The sequence below is a fragment of the Citrus sinensis genome, chromosome 8 (genome assembly GCF_022201045.2).
Source record: "Citrus sinensis cultivar Valencia sweet orange chromosome 8, DVS_A1.0, whole genome shotgun sequence".
Lineage (NCBI taxonomy): Eukaryota > Viridiplantae > Streptophyta > Magnoliopsida > Sapindales > Rutaceae > Citrus > Citrus sinensis.
This window is the reverse complement of record NC_068563.1, coordinates 17391279-17413587: the sequence shown is the minus strand read 5'-3', so window position 1 is coordinate 17413587 and position 22309 is coordinate 17391279. Positions and strand designations below refer to the sequence as shown.

The 22309-nt window shown below is 35.8% G+C and overlaps 1 long non-coding RNA gene across 1 annotated transcript; it reads left to right on the top strand.

Annotated features, from left to right (window-relative positions):
• Positions 1-630, top strand: LOC127899434 (uncharacterized). The gene is made up of 2 exons (XR_008051270.1): positions 1-260; positions 375-630. It is a non-coding gene; the product is annotated as an uncharacterized LOC127899434 (long non-coding RNA).
• Positions 631-22309: the final 21679 nt, after the last annotated feature.

Below are 22309 nucleotides of genomic sequence, written 5' to 3'. Positions count from 1 at the left end.
TGATGTTCTTGCTAAATTAAGGGAAAAGTTTAAATTTTGACTTTGTTATTAGCATTTACAGAAATGGAGCTTCAGAATATTTTGTTTATTTAGATTAGGGATGCAATAAGAAGCAAGAGTGGGTGCGGTGCTGACAGAGCGCCAATAATCTTTCGATACTTTAGTCAGTTTTGCTCCGAAGTTACATGATCCATCACCATTTATGACACCTAAGAATGAAAGAAGAGGTACATCTTGGAACAAATGCAGAATTGGAGAAGGTGAGAAAAAAACTCCAACAATGACGTTGGCCATTGCATATTTCATGAAATTTTTTTGTTATTATCTTGGTTGATATGTAATTTGACAGAACTTTTGGTTAATGTCAAATGTAGATGTGTCAGTGCAGCAATTAGGAAGTTTGTGGGTTGCGTCCCAGGAGGCAAAGTTGGCAACTATTTATTCAAAGAGAAAAAAAATTACAGAGCTGGATGCCAGAATGGAAGAAGGCAGCATGGGAAATGATGTTTTTACGTTTATGTGTGTATATTGTAGAACTTGTATATGTATATAAAGCTTTGTTATGCATGTTTTACCCGATATGTAAATAAAACATGGAGCTTCTTATGTTATGTCTGTTAATTTAAGCAATTTTTTTGGTCAATTAGAAGTGTTATAAAACTATAAATGTATGTGTAACTTGAAATTTATCAACAATATATATATATATTGTAATAGTTTTTAGGTGCGATTCGATTGAATTAGGGAGTAGATGCTTTAATAATTATTTCAAATGTTATATAAGTATGAAATGCGAAAATAAGACTTAAAAATATTATACTTCCTTTAATATCTTCTTGGACTACAGTGTGTAATTCGTAATTTCTGCCACATTCCAGCGCCTGTAGCTTCGATTTTATGGGGCTGCAATTTTTTTGGTTTCCTTAATTTTTTATATGAAAAAATGAAATAGGAATTTGGTTATCTCATTTGCTGCTTCTATTGCTTTCCCCTTTCAAAACCTAATTACTATACTTTCTGTCTTCAATTTTCTGGATTTTCCAGCGACCGCTCATCACTCATCATTTCCATCTAAAATTATCTTTACCGACTAACCTCTTAGCTTGCTTTTTTTGACAACCGTTTTAGCAGGTAGCCATTCTTTTGTTTTTAAAAATGAATTTCCAACCACTACCTGAACCTAATTTTACGTTATGTTTCACCACACCCGTTGGATCTACAAATTGAGAAATCCAACGATTCATGTTCTCGGAATGTTACTTACATCAAATGTAAGTTAAACGCTGCCTTTATTTTTGAACTATAATATACTATTTCAAAGTACACATCATAAATGGTAAGTGGACTATTTGGAATTGATATTTTCCTTAGGCCTTAATTTACACTCAGAAGTTATTTTTCTATTTTCTTATTTTCTTTATGGATTTTTATCTTTTATTCTAGACATCAAATTTAAGTGTCTTTTCTCTTTTGTTTTGTTTTTCTCAAACAATAGTATTTTCTTATTCTATAATAATTCGGGTTTTCCTATTTAGGTAATTTATTAATTTAAGAAGAACTTTATAATTTAATTATTTGTGTCATCTTAGTACATGTACTATCACTTTAATGAATATTCATATATGAAGTTTAAAAATTATCATGCATATACAAAAAAATAATAATTATAAATGTTAGAAAAGCGACTTGAAATGATGGCGGCTTATGGTTTGTCACAATTTATAGCTGGCATTTGGTGTTGATTGTTGATTGGTTTTGAACGTGTAGTTAGAGGAGAGTGTGTTAGTGGTGTCGATCAACAACAAAGGTGCCTGATTTCACAGCAACGGCTGGTGGAGGGTGTTGTGCAAATTTTAATGTACTCGCAAGCGCACGAATCTATTGTAGTATAGATCTATGGTGACGAGTGTCGATCCCACGAGGAGGTGGATTTTAATTGTGTATAGAATTAATTTTGTAAATGGGTTGTTGGATTTATGGTGGAAATGATTTGGTATATGCTAAAACTTAAATTAAAATGACGAGAATAAATTCTAAAATTGGAATTGCAATGGCGAGAATAAATTGAAGATAATTCTATTGAAATGACGTACTTGGGTATCTGGATCCGTATCAACATGCATCATGGGCTAAATAATCCGTATTAATGCCAATTAAATCATGAGGGGGGAATCCACACCTCATGAACCACGCTCTAATCAATATGGTGCTAAGGGCTTATCGTGCCAAATAATAATAACCTTATACTAGAGAGCCGGTGTAACCAAGGCGGTATCTAGACAAGACTATTATTATTTGTCGACGAGAAGTCAAAACATCCACAAAAATTAGAGGGGAAGAGAAAATAAATTTACCAAATTAAGCCCATGACACATGTTGAGACTTCACCTTCAACCCAAGCTTGAAAGAAAATTAGCCACTCATAATTGAACTAGGGGCAAAATGGGAATTTATTAAAATACGAAGAAAATACAAGATGGAGAGGGAATTACAGAAAATGGATCCCAAAAATGGATTCAGAGATATCAAATTAGGGGGGGGGAGGCCCCCTTTTTATAGATACATGGAGTAAATCATGGCCATCAGATTAAAAACAGTTTGGATGCTCAGGATTGCGCCACGTCATCAGTCAACAGTCCACGGTTTGACCACGCGGATGAACAGTAACACGGTTTGACCCGACTTTGAACAGTAACGCGGTTTGACCCGGATGAACAGTAACGCGGTTTGGTTGAAAATAATCCTGTGTGATGCATGCACCGTACGCGAGATTTTTCGTCCACTGATATGCTGCCACGTCACCATCAGCAGTACATAAGAATTTTAGTCCAACAGGATCGTGACATCTCATCAGTCAATGCCACATCATTGGTCAATGCCACGTCATCATCCGTCTATGTGAACAGTGTCGTGAACAGTAACGTATACAGTACCGTACACGTGAATAGTACCGTACATGTGAATAGTGTCATTTTTCCTTTTATGCTCGTCCTAAGGTTTTCGACCGTCCTGAGTTCAAAAGTGATGTCCGTTTTGCCGTCTGATCTCTCCTTTATTGTGAAATGACTATAATGCCCCTAAAATACATAAAATACTTAATTAAAATAAAACACATGTAATTAAATCACAAGAAGGTTAAATATATAAAAGTAAGGGTTGTTAGTAAGACTTAAAATGTAAAATGACGGTTTTCTCCTTTATAAATATGCATTTTCTAACACTCAACACACCCCCCAACCAGCTTATTGCTAGTCCCTAGCAAATAAAGCGAAAACAAAATTCAAATTCAAAATAATTTTTTTTTTGTTTTAATAGAAACACTCGTATTTATTCCATCAGATTAATGATAGCAATCAAATAAAAGTATAAGCATTATCTCCAGTCTAAAGCAACATCACACCCACATCAACCATCCACATGAATTAGCCCAGTAGACTTTGTTTTAGCTACTCTCAAGAATGACATGTCAAACCCCAAAATCTCACTGGAAGTAGTGACACTCTCACAAATAAATTAATCCCAATAAAAATAGTCACTCCAATGAATGGTAATTGAGAGAGAAAATAATAAAGAAGTGATATCACATGCTCTCACCAAGATGAAATAAATATGCCCTCAGCTTAGAAATAATACGATCTCAAGTCAAATAAAATGTTAGTCAACCCACTTTATTTATCTTTTTTTTTTTAATTATGCATCACTACATCTTTTTAGCCCATATAACTAGCTTCTACTTCAAACTATAGTTCCCTAAAATCAAGGACTTTTATTAGGACGAAACGTAGGCTAGGGACATGGCTAACAAAGAAGGAAAATAAGGAAAACAAAGTGTATGTTTGAGAAAAATGTAGAGAATTTTTTTTTTTTTTTAGAAGTTGCAAGGTGGATTTCACCTATTTTTATTCTTTTGAAACAACAACTTTTGTTTTTGTTTTTGTTTTTTTTTTTTTGCTTTTATTTGGCATAACTTCACTGAACAAAATAATTATTTACATTTTCTCAAACATAAATAGGTGATGGAACTTATAAGATATCGGGTAATACTCCAAATCGGAGTGGGTCAAGATGATAAGTTGACAAAGAAAAGGTTTTTTTTTTTTTTTTTTTTTAAAGGCTCAAAAGGGTTAACTATGGATAGCTTGAAAGGCTCAAACGGATCAAAGATGGCCTCTCCATCGTCTTTTAGGGCTCTAAATAATCTTCCATATCTACTAGTTAGATGGGCCTCACTCTTTTTTCTTTTTCTTTTTTCTTTTTCTTTTTTCTCTTTTTTTTTATTTTACAATTTTTTTTTTAAGGGTTAACTCAAAAGTAATTTAGAGATCGTGTATAAAATAATAAACTGCTAAGCTGTATAAAGAGTGGGCAAAAGGGTTATTCTCCAAGAAAAATAATAGGCTCAAAAACTCACTTGGTACTTATTATGACATGTTCATTCCTTCAAGCAACTCACATTTGTCTCCGACATCAACATGTAAAGTAGCAAACATAGCGTAACATCACTTAAGACCAAAGATAATACAAATACTAAAATTTGAAATTAATCATGTCATCCAATGTTAAAACAAATCACACATTTTTTTTTTAAAAAAAAAACATTCTACCCCCCAACCTATTCTAAACATGAAAGGAAAATATGCATGCAGAAATGTGAAAATGATGCAAAAAATAAATTAGAAAAAGTACACTTAAAATGATAGAAAAAGAAAATGGTTTTTTTTTTATTTTTTTACTAAGAAGATGCGTTTCTAGAGCCACTACACTCCATATTCAGCCATCTTTGACTCAAAAGTTGGAAAATGTATATTTATAGAGGAGAAATTAAAAAGAAGAAAAATAAACATAAACACATAATAAAGAAAAAGAAAATGTCTGAATTTTTTTTTTTTATAAACGATGAAGATGCGTTTCTAGAGTCACTACACTCCATATTCAGCCATCTTCAACACAAAAAGTTAGCAACAGTTAGTTTCTACAACAAAAATTAGTAAAAACTTAACCAAAATTCCACAATTGTCGACTATTCCCTCCCCCCAACCAGAACGAAACATTGTCCTCAATGTTTGAAAGGAAAGAAGTAGAGTTTAGAAGACATCACCTGGGTGGTGCAACACAGAAGAAAATATTTATAGGCGGAGAGTTAAATCTAATTTGTACTTCTTACTGCTGCTACTGTTACCATCATTATTTGGACGCTCCAACACGAAGGTCCAGGGGTCTGGCTCCGGTCTATAAGCTTGTAACAGATCAAGTAGCTCATTAGCAGTGTGAGCACAAATAAAAAGTTTTTTCACATTAGCGGGAATGAAATAGTTTTTTATTGCATGGTTAAGAAATGCGATAAAGCCATCATAAAAGTTATTGACATTTAACAAACCGATGGGTTTCTGGTGGATGTGGAGATGGGCCCAAGATGCTAGCGTGATAAGTGCCTCTAGTGTTGCAAGATCTCCTGGAAGGAAAATAAAAGCATCAGCATAATTAAGCATTTCAGTTATTCTTTCTTGCATACCTGAGACGACTAACTCTTCTCCAGTTGATGAGTCAGACGAACTGCCCAATGGTTTTAGGACTCTTAGGATGATGCCTAACACTTGACTTCCTCTGATAAAAGCTGCTTCTGAGACCATTTTTGATAACCCTCGATTACCTCCTCCATACACCAAGTGTAATTTTCTCGCTGCTATGCTTCGACCAAGATCTATGGCTGCCTCAACGAACTCTTTATGTTTGCCATAGGTAAATCCAGAAAGCACACAAATGTTCTTGAATTGTCTATTGGGAGTAGCTGCCATTGTGATACTTCTCGAAAATAATTTGTGAGTGCTTGACAAAAAAGAAATCACATTTAAGAGTCTCGGTGATAGTGGGTCATGGTTGTGTATGAGGTAATATGTTAGTGTCAAATAACGCGTAAAGCACGTGGCTCGCAAGTCAAAAAGAAAACAGTAAAAAGGAAAAAGCAAACAGTAATAAAATTATTAAAGACAATAATGCAAACAATAAGACAATAGTGAAATAAAATAACAATAAAGTAAAAGGATATTTACAGGTAGTTGCGACTGTGGCTCACATCGTCCTCTGGTTTTACGTCCAGAAACGGCTTGAACGCCCTCTATGGGTCGAGGATAGGCTTCCTATCCAGTTTTCTTATAAACTAGCAAACAGGGTCGTTTATAGTCAGATTCCCGAGACTATATCGTGCATGCTCTTTCTGGAATAATGGCCATAACTGGAGAATCGCTCCTTGCACATATCCACTGGGATGCGTTTCAAGAGACAAAAGGATATCATCCAATGACTCCTTATTCAAGCCATCCCTAATGAATTGAATCTTATCTTCCCTGTTATCAGACACCATTCCTAAAGAACATGGGTTTTTATTGCAACTCATTCTGGCACACTTATGACAAGCAACAGAAATTCTTCGAGCTCGTCGTTTTCTTGCATAATTTCCTTTACCACAACCAGGCATGTATGCAATAAATTTTGGAGGTAACTCACCTGTCGATCGTACTTTAGCCTCGATTAACCAACGGATGTCAGCAGGTATGTTATTCCTCATGAGTAATCGCATGCGTTCGGACTGAGCTTTATAAATCGTAAGGAGGGCATTCTGAGGAAGTGAAGGGAATCGCTTGTGAAGCTTCGCTAGAATCTCGTTTCTGTCCATACCTTCGCCTCAGAATATCAGTTATTATGGGAAACTGAAGTAACCGACTTGATTGTCACGGAGTACCGTTATCCGCCACTTCACCGGGGTAACAAACTAAAGCACATAAATAGAAAAACAAATTAAAACACACAAAGAAAATTAAAATCGTCCTCTTATTGAATTTACCTCAAGCTCCAATTGGATGTCGTAAACACTTCTCTCAATGTCTCTGAGTTGGCTTTCTAAACCCTCAACATAGGCTACTAATTCTGGTGGCTGTAGAGCCCAAATGCGTTGTGTTTTACAAAATTGAATCTGCCTTTTGAGATGAGTTTTGACACGTTGAAGTGGTTTAAGAATGTTCAGGAGGAACGGTCTAAGTATGAGACTCATGATTAACAATGATAAGAGAAAACTTAATGGTAAAATAAACACACTTATGCAAAAACAATTTCAATTAGCAAAAGAATAATATAAAGAAAGAAAACAAAATCAAATCAACGAAAAGAAAGAAAAAAAATCAATTTAAATCTGGTGGGTCACTCAAATTTATTTCGGTGTCTTCTCCACGTGGTTGGTATTCTAGATATGGCTTTAATCTTTGACCATTAACTTTAAACGTGACACCGTTCTTTGGGTCCTTAATTTCAATTGCCCCATGTGGAAAAACAGTATGAACAATAAAGGGACCAGACCAACGAGAGCGTAACTTACCTGGGAATAGGTGCAAGCGAGAATTGAATAAAAGCACTTTCTGACCTGGAGTGAACGATTTTCTCATAATTTGCTTATCATGGAAGACTTTCATTCGTTGCTTGTAAATCTTGGCATTTTCGTATGCATCATTGCGAATTTCTTCAAGTTCTGCCAGCTGTAATCTTCTTTCTGAGCTGGCTTGCTGCATGTCAAAGTTGAATTTCTTGATGGCCCAATATGCACGATGCTCGAGTTCCACAGGTAGGTGGCAAGCTTTTCCATACACTAGCCTGTAGGGTGACATCTCAATCGGGGTCTTGAAAGCCGTTCTATATGCCCATAATGCATCATCAAGTCTTAATGACCAATCTTTTCTGTCTGGCCTCACCGTCTTTTCTAATATGTGCTTTATTTCTCGATTGGATATCTCAACTTGGCCACTGGTTTGCGGATGATACGGGGTTACCACTTTGTGTGTGATTGAATACTTTGTCAAAAGTGCTTTGAATGCTTTGTTACAAAAGTGGGCACCACCATCACTGATTATTGCTCGAGGGAATCCAAAGCGTGAAACAATGTTGCTTTTCAAAAATGCTATCACCACCTTGTGATCATTGGTCCTACATGGAATTGCTTCTACCCATTTTGATACGTAGTCAACAGCAACCAATATGTATTGATGGCCAAAAGAATGGGGAAAGGGTCCCATGAAGTCGATACCCCATACGTCAAAAATCTCAACCACTAAAATTGGATTTAGTGGCATCATGTTCCTTCGTGTAATGCTTCCCATTCGTTGACACCTATCACATGAAGAACAGAAAGTGTAAGCATCTCGAAATATAGATGGCCAATAGAAACCACATTGTAAAACTTTAGTCGCTGTTTTCTTAGCGCTGAAATGGCCTCCACAAGCTTGTTCATGGCAGAATGAAAGGATATTCTGAATTTCACTTTCTGGGACACATCGTCTAACAATTTGGTCTGCACAATACTTGAACAAATACGGGTCATCCCAAAAGAAATTCTTTATCTCTGCAAAGAATTTAGCCTTGTCTTGCTTGGTCCAATGCTCTGGAAGTTTACCTGTAACAAGATAATTAACTATATCAGCATACCAAGGTAATACTTCCACACTCATTAATTGTTCATCTGGAAATGACTCATTTAATGTTAATGGCTCTGTAATTGTGTCAAGATGGAGACGAGAGAGGTGGTCCGCCACAACATTTTCTGTCCCTTTCTTATCTTTGAATTCCAAGTCAAACTCCTGCAAAAGTAACACCCAACGAATTAGTCTAGCTTTTGCATCTTTCTTTGTGAGAAGATATTTAAGAGCAGCATGATCTGTGAACACAATTATTTTACAACCAATGAGATAAGATCGAAATTTTTCCAATGCAAACACTACTGCTAGCATTTCTTTTTCAGTAGTTGAATAGTTCAACTGTGCATCATTCAATGTCATACTAGCATAGTAAATAACATGAGGAATTCGATCAACTCTTTGTCCTAAAACTGCTCCTACTGCATAATCAGATGCATCACACATGAGCTCAAATGGTAAGCTCCAGTTTGGGGCCTGAATGATGGGTGATGATGTCAACAATTGTTTTAATTTTTCAAACGCCATGAGACATGAATCATTAAAGATAAAAGGTACATCCTTAGCAAGTAAATTGCATAAGGGTCTAGAAACTTTGCTAAAATCTTTAATGAAACGTCTATAGAAACCAGCATGCCCAAGGAAAGATCTTACTTCTCTGACTGTTTTGGGTGGAGGAAGATTAGAAATGAGATCCACCTTGGCTTTGTCAACCTCAATACCTTTGCTCGAAATGATGTGACCGAGAACAATACCTTGTTTTACCATAAAATGGCATTTCTCCCAATTTAAGACCAAGTTCTTCTCGATACATCTCTGCAGAACTAGTGTTAGATGATGTAAACATTGATCAAACGAATCACCAAAGACAGAAAAGTCATCCATAAAGACTTCAAGGAATCGTTCAACCATATCAGAAAAAATGCTTAACATGCATCGTTGAAATGTAGCAGGTGCATTACATAATCCAAATGGCATTCTCCTATATGCAAATGTGCCAAAAGGGCAAGTGAAAGTAGTTTTCTCTTGATCTTTTGGTGCTATGGGAATCTGATTATATCCTGAGTAGCCATCTAGAAAGCAATAAAATTCATGGCCTGCTAATCTATCAAGCATTTGATCGATAAATGGTAAAGGAAAATGGTCTTTACGTGTGACAGAATTCAACTTTCTATAATCAATGCATACACGCCATCCTGTAGTTACTCTAGTGGGTATCAATTCATTATCGGCATTCGTAACTACTGTGACTCCTGACTTTTTGGGGACAACTTGTACAGGACTGACCCATGAACTATCAGAAATGGGGTAAATGATACCAGCATCTAATAGCTTAAGGACTTCTGTTCTAACAACTTCTTTCATGTTAGGATTTAACCGACGTTGCATCTCCCTAGTAGTTTTAGCATTTTCATCAAGGTGAATGTAATGCATGCAATCTACTGGGTTTATACCTTTAATGTCTGCTATGGTCCATCCTAATGCTTCTTTATGCTCTTTTAAAACATCCAACAACTTACCTTTTTGTTCATCATTGAGGGATGATGAGATGATTACCGGCAGAGTACTTTCTTTTCCCAAAAATGCATATTCCAAAGTGTTGGGCAATGGTTTGAGCTCGAGTTTCGGTGGTGATTCTGATGATGGAATGAGTTGCTTCTCTGATGGTGCTAGTTGTTCAACTATTGACTTCCATTTATTAGTATCCATAGATGGTGCTGAGTCAAGCAGGGCGTTGACCTCATCGACCGATCTGTCAATATCAAAATCAAAACCAAAGTGAGTTAAACATGTTTGTAAAGGATCATCACTAAGGTTTGAAAGAAAAGTGTCATCAACTAATGTTTCAATTAAATCCACATCAACAATTCCATCATCTACACTGTGAGGTTGTTTGGCAATGTTGAAGATGTTCAGCTCCATAGTCATGTTGCCGAAAGACAACTGCATATTTCCAGTCCTGCATTGAATGTGAGCATCCGCAGTTGCCAAGAAAGGTCGGCCTAGAATAATGGGGATGTGCTTCCTTGAATCCTGTATTGGTTGAGTGTCAATTACAATGAAATCAACAAGAAAATAAAACTTGTCTACCTGGATAAGCACGTCCTCCATAATACCACGAGGTATTTTCGTGGACCGATCTGCAAGTTGTAACACCACTGGAGTTGGGTGTAATTCTCCCAGTCCAAGTTTCACGAATACAGAGTAAGGCAGAAGATTTACACTAGCTCCTAAATCCAACAAAGCATTCTCAATTGTGTGGTTCCCTATACTACATGAAATAGTGGGGGAGCCTGGGTCTTTGCATTTTAAAGGAATTTTATGTTGGAGAATAGAACTAACGTTTTCTGTTAAAAATGCCTTCTTTTGAACATGCATGTTTCTCTTTTTAGTGCACAGGTCTTTAAGAAACTTGGCATAAGATGGAACTTGCTTTATAGCATCAAGTAAAGGGATGTTAACACTTACCTGTTTGAAGATTTTGAGAATCTCACCTGTGGATTTTCCCTTCTTTCCTTTAGCTAACCTCTGAGGAAATGGAGCTTTCGGAACATATTCTCGTGGGTTGGTTTCTTCTCTGTCCTCCGGTGGTGAGTCCTCAGCATTTACAGGTACAATTTGATTTTCTTTAATCACTGGCATCTCCACTTTATTGTCGACTTCTTTTCCTTTTCGCAAGGTCATTACTGCTTTGACCTCTCCATGTTGCTGTGGTGAACTAGTACTTGCTTCATGTACTCCTTTAGGATTAGGCACTGGTTGACTTGGAAATTTACCTTTCTCAACAATCATTGCCAAGGTCTGAACTGAAGAAGCAAGTTGTCCCACCATCTTCTCGAGGCTTGAAACTGATTGGGCTTGTGAATTGAAGCCTGCTCTCAACTCATTTCGTAGTCCATCAATGGTGCGATTCTGTTGCTCAATCGTGGAGTGAGTAACATTCTTGAAATTTTGGAATGCATCCTCCCATGGTCTAGGTTGAGAGTGGTTCTGGTTCTGATTGTATGGTCTAAATGGTGGCTGAGAGGCTTGAGGAGTTTGAGAAATTTGTTGCATTGGTGGAGCTGGAGCTGCTGGTCCATTCTGTTGGAATCCTTGAGACCATGAAAAATTGGGGTGATCTCTCCATCCAGGGTTATATGTGTTGGAGTATGGGTTGTAATTTGATGGCTTTCTCATTACACCTATGGCATTGGCTTGATCTGAGTATGAGTCATGGTCATGTGGTTCTATTGATTTAGCAGTCGATAACGATGCTATTTGTCGAGCAAGACCTTCAACCATCTCCTTGACTTCTTTGATTCCCGAAGTTGATTCGCCAATTTGAACCTCATTCACTCCTTTAATTCTTCTAGTAGTCCTGAGTGATCGACTCCGTTGTTGGGAATTATCTGCTTGTCGCTGGAAGAATTCCCAAATTTCTGATGCACTTTTTGACATTAGCTCTCCTCCACTTGTTGCCATTAACCATTCTTGCACATTTGGTAGTAATCCCTCCAAAAAGTATTGGCATTGGTGCCATTTCTCGTACCCATGATGTGGACACTTCAAGAGTAGCCCATTAAATCGCTCCCATGTTTCGAAAAACTGCTCGTCCTCTCTTTGGGTAAACTCCGAGATTTCCCTGCGAATAGCATTGGTTTTATGCACTGGGAAATATTTATTCAAAAATTTTGTTACCATTTGTTCCCATGATGAAATGCTATTAGCAGGCAATGTATTAAGCCATGAACGAGCTCTATCCTTTAAAGAAAATGGGAATAATCTGAGTTTAACATCATCGTCTGAAAAATTCTCATATTTAAATGTTTGACAAATAGCGTGAAAATCATTCAGATGATTATATGGATCCTCATTTTCTAGGCCATAAAATGTGGGGAGACAATTTAGCACACTAGGTTTTAATTCAAAACTCCTAGCAGCTACATTTGGGTATCTTATGCATGATGTGCTCAAATTAGCTAAGGGACTAAAATAGTCCTTAAATGGCCTCTCCTGTGGTGCTTGTAAATCCATTTTATTTTTAACGTGTTTGTGTGTGCGAAGTGTTTTTTCTAATTCAAGGTCTATAGGTTCAAGATTAGGAAATAATGACCTACGACCATGCATGCAAAACAAATAAAATAAAATAAAGATGGGAACAAAACAAATAAAAATAAAGAAGAGGGAGAAATTACGATACTAACCTGATTGCGTTATTACAACCTTTCTATAAAAATACACAAAAACAAATACGTGAAATTAACTAAAAATTAAATTAATAAAATATACAAAAATTACAAAGAAAAAATTAAATTACAGAATTTTAAAGAAGAGAAAAAAAAAGAAATACTAACCTTTAATTTTAGATTCACTTTTTTTTCTTTTTTTTTTTTAAAGAAAAAAAATACAAGAAAACAATTAAAATGGAATTATTCACAAAAATTAATTCTATGAATTAAAATTACTTACCTCCCCGGCAACGGCGCCAAAAACTTGTTGTGCAAATTTTAATGTACTCGCAAGCGCACGAATCTATTGTAGTATAGATCTATGGTGACGAGTGTCGATCCCACGAGGAGGTGGATTTTAATTGTGTATAGAATTAATTTTGTAAATGGGTTGTTGGATTTATGGTGGAAATGATTTGGTATATGCTAAAACTTAAATTAAAATGGCGAGAATAAATTCTAAAATTGGAATTGCAATGGCGAGAATAAATTGAAGATAATTCTATTGAAATGACGTACTTGGGTATCTGGATCCGTATCAACATGCATCATGGGCTAAATAATCCGTATTAATGCCAATTAAATCATGAGGGGGGAATCCACACCTCATGAACCACGCTCTAATCAATATGGTGCTAAGGGCTTATCGTGCCAAATAATAATAACCTTATACTAGAGAGCCGGTGTAACCAAGGCGGTATCTAGACAAGACTATTATTATTTGTCGACGAGAAGTCAAAACATCCACAAAAATTAGAGGGGAAGAGAAAATAAATTTACCAAATTAAGCCCATGACACATGTTGAGACTTCACCTTCAACCCAAGATTGAAAGAAAATTAGCCACTCATAATTGAACTAGGGGCAAAATGGGAATTTATTAAAATACGAAGAAAATACAAGATGGAGAGGGAATTACAGAAAATGGATCCCAAAAATGGATTCAGAGATATCAAATTAGGGGGAGGAGGCCCCCTTTTTATAGATACATGGAGTAAATCATGGCCATCGGATTAAAAACAGTTTGGACGCTCAGGATTGCGCCACGTCATCAGTCAACAGTCCACGGTTTGACCACGCGGATGAACAGTAACACGGTTTGACCCGACTTTGAACAGTAACGCGGTTTGACCCGGATGAACAGTAACGCGGTTTGGTTGAAAATAATCCTGTGTGATGCATGCACCGTACGCGAGATTTTTCGTCCACTGATATGCTGCCACGTCACCATCAACAGTACATAAGAATTTTAGTCCAACAGGATCGTGACATCTCATCAGTCAATGCCACATCATCGGTCAATGCCACGTCATCATCCGTCTATGTGAACAGTGTCGTGAACAGTAACGTATACAGTACCGTACACGTGAATAGTACCGTACATGTGAATAGTGCCATTTTTCCTTTTATGCTCCTCCTAAGGTTTTCGACCGTCCTGAGTTCAAAAGTGATGTCCGTTTTGCCGTCTGATCTCTCCTTTATTGTGAAATGACTATAATGCCCCTAAAATACATAAAATACTTAATTAAAATAAAACACATGTAATTAAATCACAAGAAGGTTAAATATATAAAAGTAAGGGTTGTTAGTAAGACTTAAAATGTAAAATGACGGTTTTCTCCTTTATAAATATGCATTTTCTAACACTCAACAGAGGGCTCACAGGTTTTTGGGTTATTCGTGTGGTGGCTGTGTGGCTGATTAAGGGCAGAAGGTGGTCTAATTTTGGTTGGTGGCTGAAGGTGATTTTGGTGGTGGGTTGAATAGTAGTGTTAGTGGGCCGTAGATTGTGGCAACAATGTTTAGATGTTGTCAGCTAGGGTTCTGTAATTTTTAGGATTTTGATTCTTTTTTTAGTGATGAATTTAGTAGGGATGGATGTGGGTAGCCAGGAAAACTGTGCAATTCGCACAGAATCACTCTAATACCAACTAATGGAGCAGCATAGTGGTAGCGAAATGATATCTAAAAAGCACTAGATATCATTCTAGACTGGGTTAAGCCAACTCGATTAGGTTACGCTTTAATCAAAGTATGATTAGATCTCGTTCTAATCAAAATGACTCAGTGAGATTCTTTTAATAACATATTAAGTGAGATTAGATGATACTCTAATCGAAGTATAATTAGATCCCGTTTTAATCCAAATAACTCAATAAGTTTTTAATAATGCATAAAGTATGATTGGATGAAGCTCTGATGAAAGTGACTCTACAATAGAGATTTTGATAAATAATCCCAAAGGGAATTATAAAAAAGGGCTTTTATTAAATAATCAAAAGTTGAAGTTGTGAAAATAATAACAAGACCTCTCTATTTATAATAGCATAAACCTACTCCCTTAAGTTAACTTAAAAAGGGAAAGTAAACCACAATTGTAATAGAAATAAAAGACTAAGACGCATACCATAATTGACTCTAATTAAAATAGAAAATCCTAAAATAATAAAATTCTAAACCCTAAAATATCATCCTACATCAATCTTCTATTGATATATTTTAATTTTGGCTATTGCTACCATGTTGGGACATAAGTCTTCTATACAATGCCAGATTTTGAAATTAATAGTTAGACTCATTTTGAATGAATCCAATAGTTTAGATACGGCATTAATAATAAATAACAGAAAAACGACAACCTTTGCAGTAAGTTATTAGCCCACTTTTCTCTCTTAAATTGCTTAAATCCCTAATTTTTTTATCATTGAAAATCACTCTCAAACTACTCTCATAATATTTTTGTTAAAAGAAATCCCTAAACTTTAGTCCTTAAACTTGGGTTTTCTTCTAAGAGCAATCACCCTAATGCCTTCTCTTATTATGAATCAAACCTAGCTTGACTTAATCAGTTTATTACAAGCGAGTAATGAGGTATTTTGTTTGCTCATGAGAGCAAGAGAGAGGTAGAGCTACTGTTGTGTGTTTTCGGTAAATGTTCCGACAGGGCAATGCTGCTTTTGCTGCACTGTTGCCCACCATCAATTGTATAGGCTCTACTTAAAAAACAGCCCTATTATAAGGTGACGAAGTGATATAGCAAAAGCTGAATTGATAAGGTGGATAAACGCTAGCTACCGTTCTAGTACCAGACCAAGCCAACGCGATTAAGTTACGCTCTAATCTAAGCGTGATTAGATCTCGCCCTAACCAAAATGACTCAATGAGATTTTTCAAATACTTGTTAAGCGAGATTAAATGACACTATAATCCAAATGACTCTACAAGAGAGATTTTCAATAGATAATCTCAATGGAAATTATGAAATGGGGTTTTATTTAATAATTGAAGTTGAAGTTATGAAAACAATAACAAAACCGAAAACAATAACAAGACTTCCTTGTTTATAATAGCATAAACCTACTTCCCTTAGTTAACTTAAAATGAAAAATTAAATCACAACTGTAATAGAAATAAAAGACTAAGATATATACCATAATTGACTCTGCTTAAAAAAGAAAATCCTAAAATAATAACATTCTAAACCTTAAAATAAGGCCCTATATCAATCTTTTGCTTTTAAAGAAAACTCATCCTCGAGTTTGTCCAGAGGACAGGACTTGAAGTGGAGCATCAATGCATCTTAGTGCTTGAACTTCTAGCCCTGCTTATTAATCATGCGTAAAACTCGAAATTCTCTATGCTTCATCTTTTTCTTAATCTTGCTAGTCACTTAGTGAAAGGTGAAGTCTCGTACGAATGAATCAATACTATGTTGGAATTTTTAATCCAATATTGTTGGATCCTTAATTCAATGTTGGGCTTATATATGAATAATTATGTATTGCAAACTGTTATATAAGGTTAAGCCCAATTAAAAGTGATCTATAAATGTTTTCGGTATTATGGGCTTTAATGTATCTAATAGGGTGTGAGCCTTTAATGTGTAGAGACCCAATTCTAATTGTATTTTAATTCTATGATGGGCAGAATTAGGAATACCTAAAGGCAACGGAAAAAAATTGTCTGCATATATGGTTATGGTCCCCAGGTCATATGTATCTTTCTATTCTTTCTGAAATCTCATCGTCAGAAAGAGAGTCTTGAGAAAACTTAAAGGATTCTCTAGGAGAGCGTGTAAATCTGGAAGGCTAACCATACAGCCCTAGAGAGCAATTCAGTGTTATAGATTTAGGTACGCTTCCTCGTAATTTTGTTACTGCTTCTTAGTGATACAACATGGATTATAGGTGATGGTTTTCACCAAAAGATTTCTTGTCCCAATAAGTGGTATCAGAGCCTCTTCATGTTGAATAATTGAGAATCAAATTTATTTTGATTAATGATTAAAACTTTGGTGTTCTCCAATTTAATAATACCATAATTATTAATATTATTAAGTTTGAGAACAAAATTAATGAAATTCAGAAAAAGAAATATTCTGAAATTCAGTTTCATAATTCGGTTTCTTTAAGGCTTAAAGTTTTGTGGCTGGTGGTTGCCGTTGCTGTTAAGGTTCATGGCTAAGGTATCACACACGACTGAGATTTCATGGCCATCATATGGTTATTGGCCTGCACAGCAGCAAAGCACAATACCATGTGCTGTTGGGCTATGGCACGCTGTGCACAATTTGCACGGTTGGTCACGCTGTGGCCATGAGATTTTCACTGCTCTAGTGTGCTGGCTGCACTGAAGAGGAAGCAAACTGTGGCATAGGGAGAAAAAAAGCAACAACCACAGCCGTGGCATAAAAGAGAAAGGAAACCAAAGAAAAAAAATGTTTCAAGGTTTTGGCCAGCTGCAATTGCAGCCGACGACACTGTGGCTTCAGGTTGCGATGGAAAGGAGAGGTTGCGGGTTAAGGTGGAAGTGGCAACGACCATAGAAGAGAAAAAAGTTTAAGATCGGTTCGGTTAGGGTTTTCAAAATTTGAACTGATTTAAGATCGGTTCGGTTAAACCCGAACTAGTCTATTCTAAAACTAGCCAAAGTTTGATCGGTCAATAGTTGACGGTCAAACTTTGACTTTAACCTGAAGTTTTTTAATTTTTTTGGGTAATTTTGGTGCAATTTTAAATTCAAATATTTGTAGGTTAATATATATTTTAAGATAAATTAATTGAAGCAACATGTCGCCAAAATGACCTATTTTGTGAAAATTAATTTATTTTGGAATATAAACGGTTATGTACATATAATTTCTGTAAATGTCGATCGGCCCAAAGGAAGGTCCATATTTGATAGAGTTGCATGTGCGCCTGTGGTAATGAACACATGATGACTATTTAGTTTTACTTGTGAGCAATAAATCGGCCCAAAGGAAGATTTATTATTTGACATGTTCTTATTATCAGTATTTGATAACTACACTAAGATATCACTTACAAGTTAATATTTTGTCCTAAGATGAAATATTAATGGAGTGTTCGGTATCTTGAGATGGGGTTGACTTTGAATTTATTTTTGTTTTAAGACTAATATGAGCTTGTTTTGTTTGTTTGTTATTCTTTGTTCAGTTATGCTTGCCGCTAATACTGCAAACATTAATTCTATTCATATGCTAAATGACTTTAACTTCAAATCATGGCACGTGAACCTCTCAATAGTTCTCTCAGTCATGGATCTTAATCTGGCATTAACAGTTGATTCTCCCCTACCTCTTACAGATGAGAATACCCCTGATAATAAAAAAGAAATGGAAAGGTGGGAGAGATCAAATCGCATGTGTATCATGATCATGAAGAAGGCCATTCCAGAAGCATTCAAGAGCTCAATAATTGAAAAAGCAACTACGACTAAAGAGTTTCTTGCACAGATTGAACAAAGGTTTGTCAAGAATAAGAAAGGCTGAAATTGGTACACTCTTGACAAGCCCAATTTCAATGAGGTATACGGGTAAAGGCAATATCAGAGAGTACATTTTGGAGATGTCTCATCTTGCTTCTAAGTTAAGAGCACTTAAGCTTGAGCTCTCTAAGGACTTGTTAGTGCATTTAGTTTTAAGATCCTTACCAACACAGTTTAGCTAGTTTAAGGTGAGCTATAATTGTTAGGAAGAGACTTGGTCTTTGAATGAGCTCAGATCACACTATGTTCAGGAAGAGGATAGGCTGAAGAAAGATAAGGTAGAAAGTGCTTACCTAGCTTCTACCTCTAAGGGCAAGAACAAAGGCGAGAAAAGGAAGGTACTGGTTGTTTCTTTTATGGGGCCGAAGGGCATAAGAAGAAGTATTGCACTAATTATCACACATGGCAAGCTAAGAAAGACATGCTTTTTAGTTTGGTTTGTTATGAGGTTAATTTAACTTTGGTACCTAGACACATGCGGTGGATAGATTATGGTGCAACCACTCACATTATTGTGTCTATGCAGCGTTGCCTGAGTTGCTGAAAACCCAGTGATGGTGAAAGATACATCTATGTGGGCGATGCCAAGACAGTTGAAGTATAAACAATTGGAAAATTTAGATTATTGTTAAAGACTGGATTTTATTTGGATCTTGATGAAACCTTTTTTGTTCTGTCTTTTAGAAAGAATTTGATTTCTATTTCTGCTTTGGCCAAATTTAGTTTTTCTTGTTCATTTGGGAATGAAAAATATAGTTTATTTCATGATTAAAAATTAGTTGGTTCTGATTCTTTGTCAGGAAATGATAATCTCTTTATATGCTTGATAAAATTGCTTTATTTAATGAATCCCCGCAATTTAGCACACAAGGTTTAAAGAGAAAATTAACCAATGAGAATTCAGCTGCATTATGAAACAAGAGATTGAGTCATATCTCCAGACAGAGAATAGAGAGGCTTGTGTTAGATGAAATTCTTGACCCCTTAGATTTCACAGATTTCGATATTTATGGTAGCTGTATTAAGGGAAAACAAACCAATAAAAGGAGATTTAAAGCCAACAGGACTTTGGACATCTTAAAACGCATTCATACAGACATTTGTGGGCTATTTCCTGTGGCGACTTGAAATGGTCAACAATATTTTATGACGTTCATCGACGCTTTTTCTAGATATGACTATATATATCTCCTCCATGAAAAGTCACAGTCCTTTGATTTGTTCAAAAGTTTTTAAGGCTGAAGTTGAGAACCAACTCGGGAAAAGAATGAAAAGCATCATATCTAACAGTGGTGGCAAATACTATAGCAGATATGATGGTTCAGGTGAACAACGTTTAGGACCATTTGCTAAATTCCTAGAGGAATGTAGTATCGTGCCACAATACACTATGCTAGGTTCGCCTACTATGAATGGTGTTGCTCAAAGATGAAACATGACGCTTAAGGACATGGTGAGGAGTATGATTTGTCATTCTACTTCGCCAGAATCACTTTGGGGAGAAACGCTTAAGACTGTAGCATATATCTTTAATAGAGTTCCAACTATAGTGACTACTAAAACCCTTTACGAGCTTTGGATGGGTAAGAAGCCTAATCTAAAGCATTTGCATGTTTGGGGATGTCTAGCTAAGTCAAGACCTTATAAGCCTAATGAGAATAAACTAGACTCAAAGGTGGTGAGTTATTATTCCATTGTATACTTAAAACGATCCAAGGGGTACAAGTTTTATGATACCACGATTAAGTCAATTTTTGAGTTAGGAAATGCTCGGTTCTTTGAGGATGTTGAGTTTGTGAGGGGAGATACAGTTAGAGACTTTTTCGTTAAAGAGAAATATCTTGATATTCTCATAGGTGTTAATGGCATTGATCAGGGTCTTATTCTTGACTTTGTTCAAGGCACAACAAATCAAGACAATGTTGGAGAATCCCCCATAAAAGAAGTTGTTCTAAAAGAACAAATGCTACTACCTCAAGAACCTATGCCATTAAGAAGATCCACTAGAGAAATGAGAAGTACAGTGCCAGATGACTACATTAAATGAGAAGATGAGGTAGACATTGGAGTGATGGAAGATGATCCAATCAATTTTCGTCAAGCCATAAAAAGTTCCAACTCTTAGAAGTGGATTGATGCCATGAATGAGGAGATAAAGTTCATGAAGGACAATGACGTATGGTATCTTGTTCCATTGCCAGAAGATGCAAAAAGGGATTCGAGAGGCAATGTGGAGAGATACAAGGCGCATCGACTATAAAGAGACTTTCTCTCTGGTTTCTTCGAAAGACTCTTTTAGGATTATAATGGCATTAGTGTCGTATTTCGATCTTGAGTTGCATTAGATGGATGTAAAGACGACGTTTCTCAACGGCGACATTGATGAGACGATCTATGCGATGCAGTAAAAAAACTGTGTCCGGAGACCCAAAGAATATGGTTTGGAAACTTAAGAAATCCATCTATGGGCTCAAACAAGCATCTCAAAAATGGTATTTCAAGCTTTATAAAGTGATCATTTCATTCGGTTTCGAGATGAATTTGGTTGATGATTGCATATACCATAAGTTTTGTGTGAGCAAATATATTTTTCTCGTTTTATATGTTGATGACATTTTGCTTGGCAGCAACGATATAGGCTTATGGCATGATACCAAGAGATTTCTAGCTAAGAATTTTGGGATGAAAGATCTTGGTGACACTTCTTTTGTGTTAGGCATACAGATACATTAGAATCGCTCGCAGGGTATTCTTGGATTATCACAAAGAGTTGTATCAAAACAATTGTCAAGAGATATGGCATGGAAGATTATAAACCAGGTGATACCCATGTTGCTAAGAGAGACAAGTTTAGTCTCAATCAGTGCTCTAAGAATGATTTTGAAGAAAAAGAAATGCAGAAGATTCTTTATACATCAGCAGTAGAAAGTCTGATGTATGCTCAGGTTTGTTCGGGACTAGATGTTGCGTACGTTACTGGGATGTTGGGCAGATATTTAAGTAATTTATGAATAAATCATTGGAAAGCAGCCAAACGGGTCTTGCAGTACTTATAGAAAACAAAAGGCTATATGCTCATATATCGGAGGTCGGATCAACTTGAGATTGTTGGGCATACTGACTGTGATTTTGCTAGATGCCAAGAGTATAAAATCCACTTCGAGTTGTTAGCCTATATGGCTGTAAATGTTGATTTTGATGATAACAAATCACATGTTTTGGATAAACAAAGAATTACACTTTATGCTTTTAAAACAAGAAATTAATATGGACTAAAATGAAAAAGTTTGATTTTAATAAGTATTGTTTTAAATTCTGTATTTGGGCTTATTTGAATATATTTAAAACATTTTGGGGCATACTATAATTTTCATATATTTGGGTCATATAATAATTTTAAAAAATTTTGGGAATACCAAGTATTATTTAGAAATTCTGAAATATGACCTATTTGTAATTATTCATAACATTTTAGGCCATAATACAGTTATAGAAAGTTTTGGGGTAAAACTATAATTTTAAAAAATAATTTACTGTAGTCGGCACTGTAGCAAAGCGGCTAACCGGATGTTACAAAACGGCAATCCAGTTATGGGCAGAAACTCTCTAAAATGAAAGCGGCATACCGGATGTGCAAAAATTCAAATTTTTGAACATAACGGTAACATGAAGCGGTTAACTGGATTCACAAAAGTGACAAGCCAGTTAACACCAAAAAGTCAATAACAGCTAATTTTCTTCTTCAACTATAAATTGGCTCAAATCAAACTCATTTTAAATGATGCAATAATTGATATATTGAGCAATTCTCTGCAAATCTAAGAGCATAAACTTTGTATTCATTTTCATTTATTCA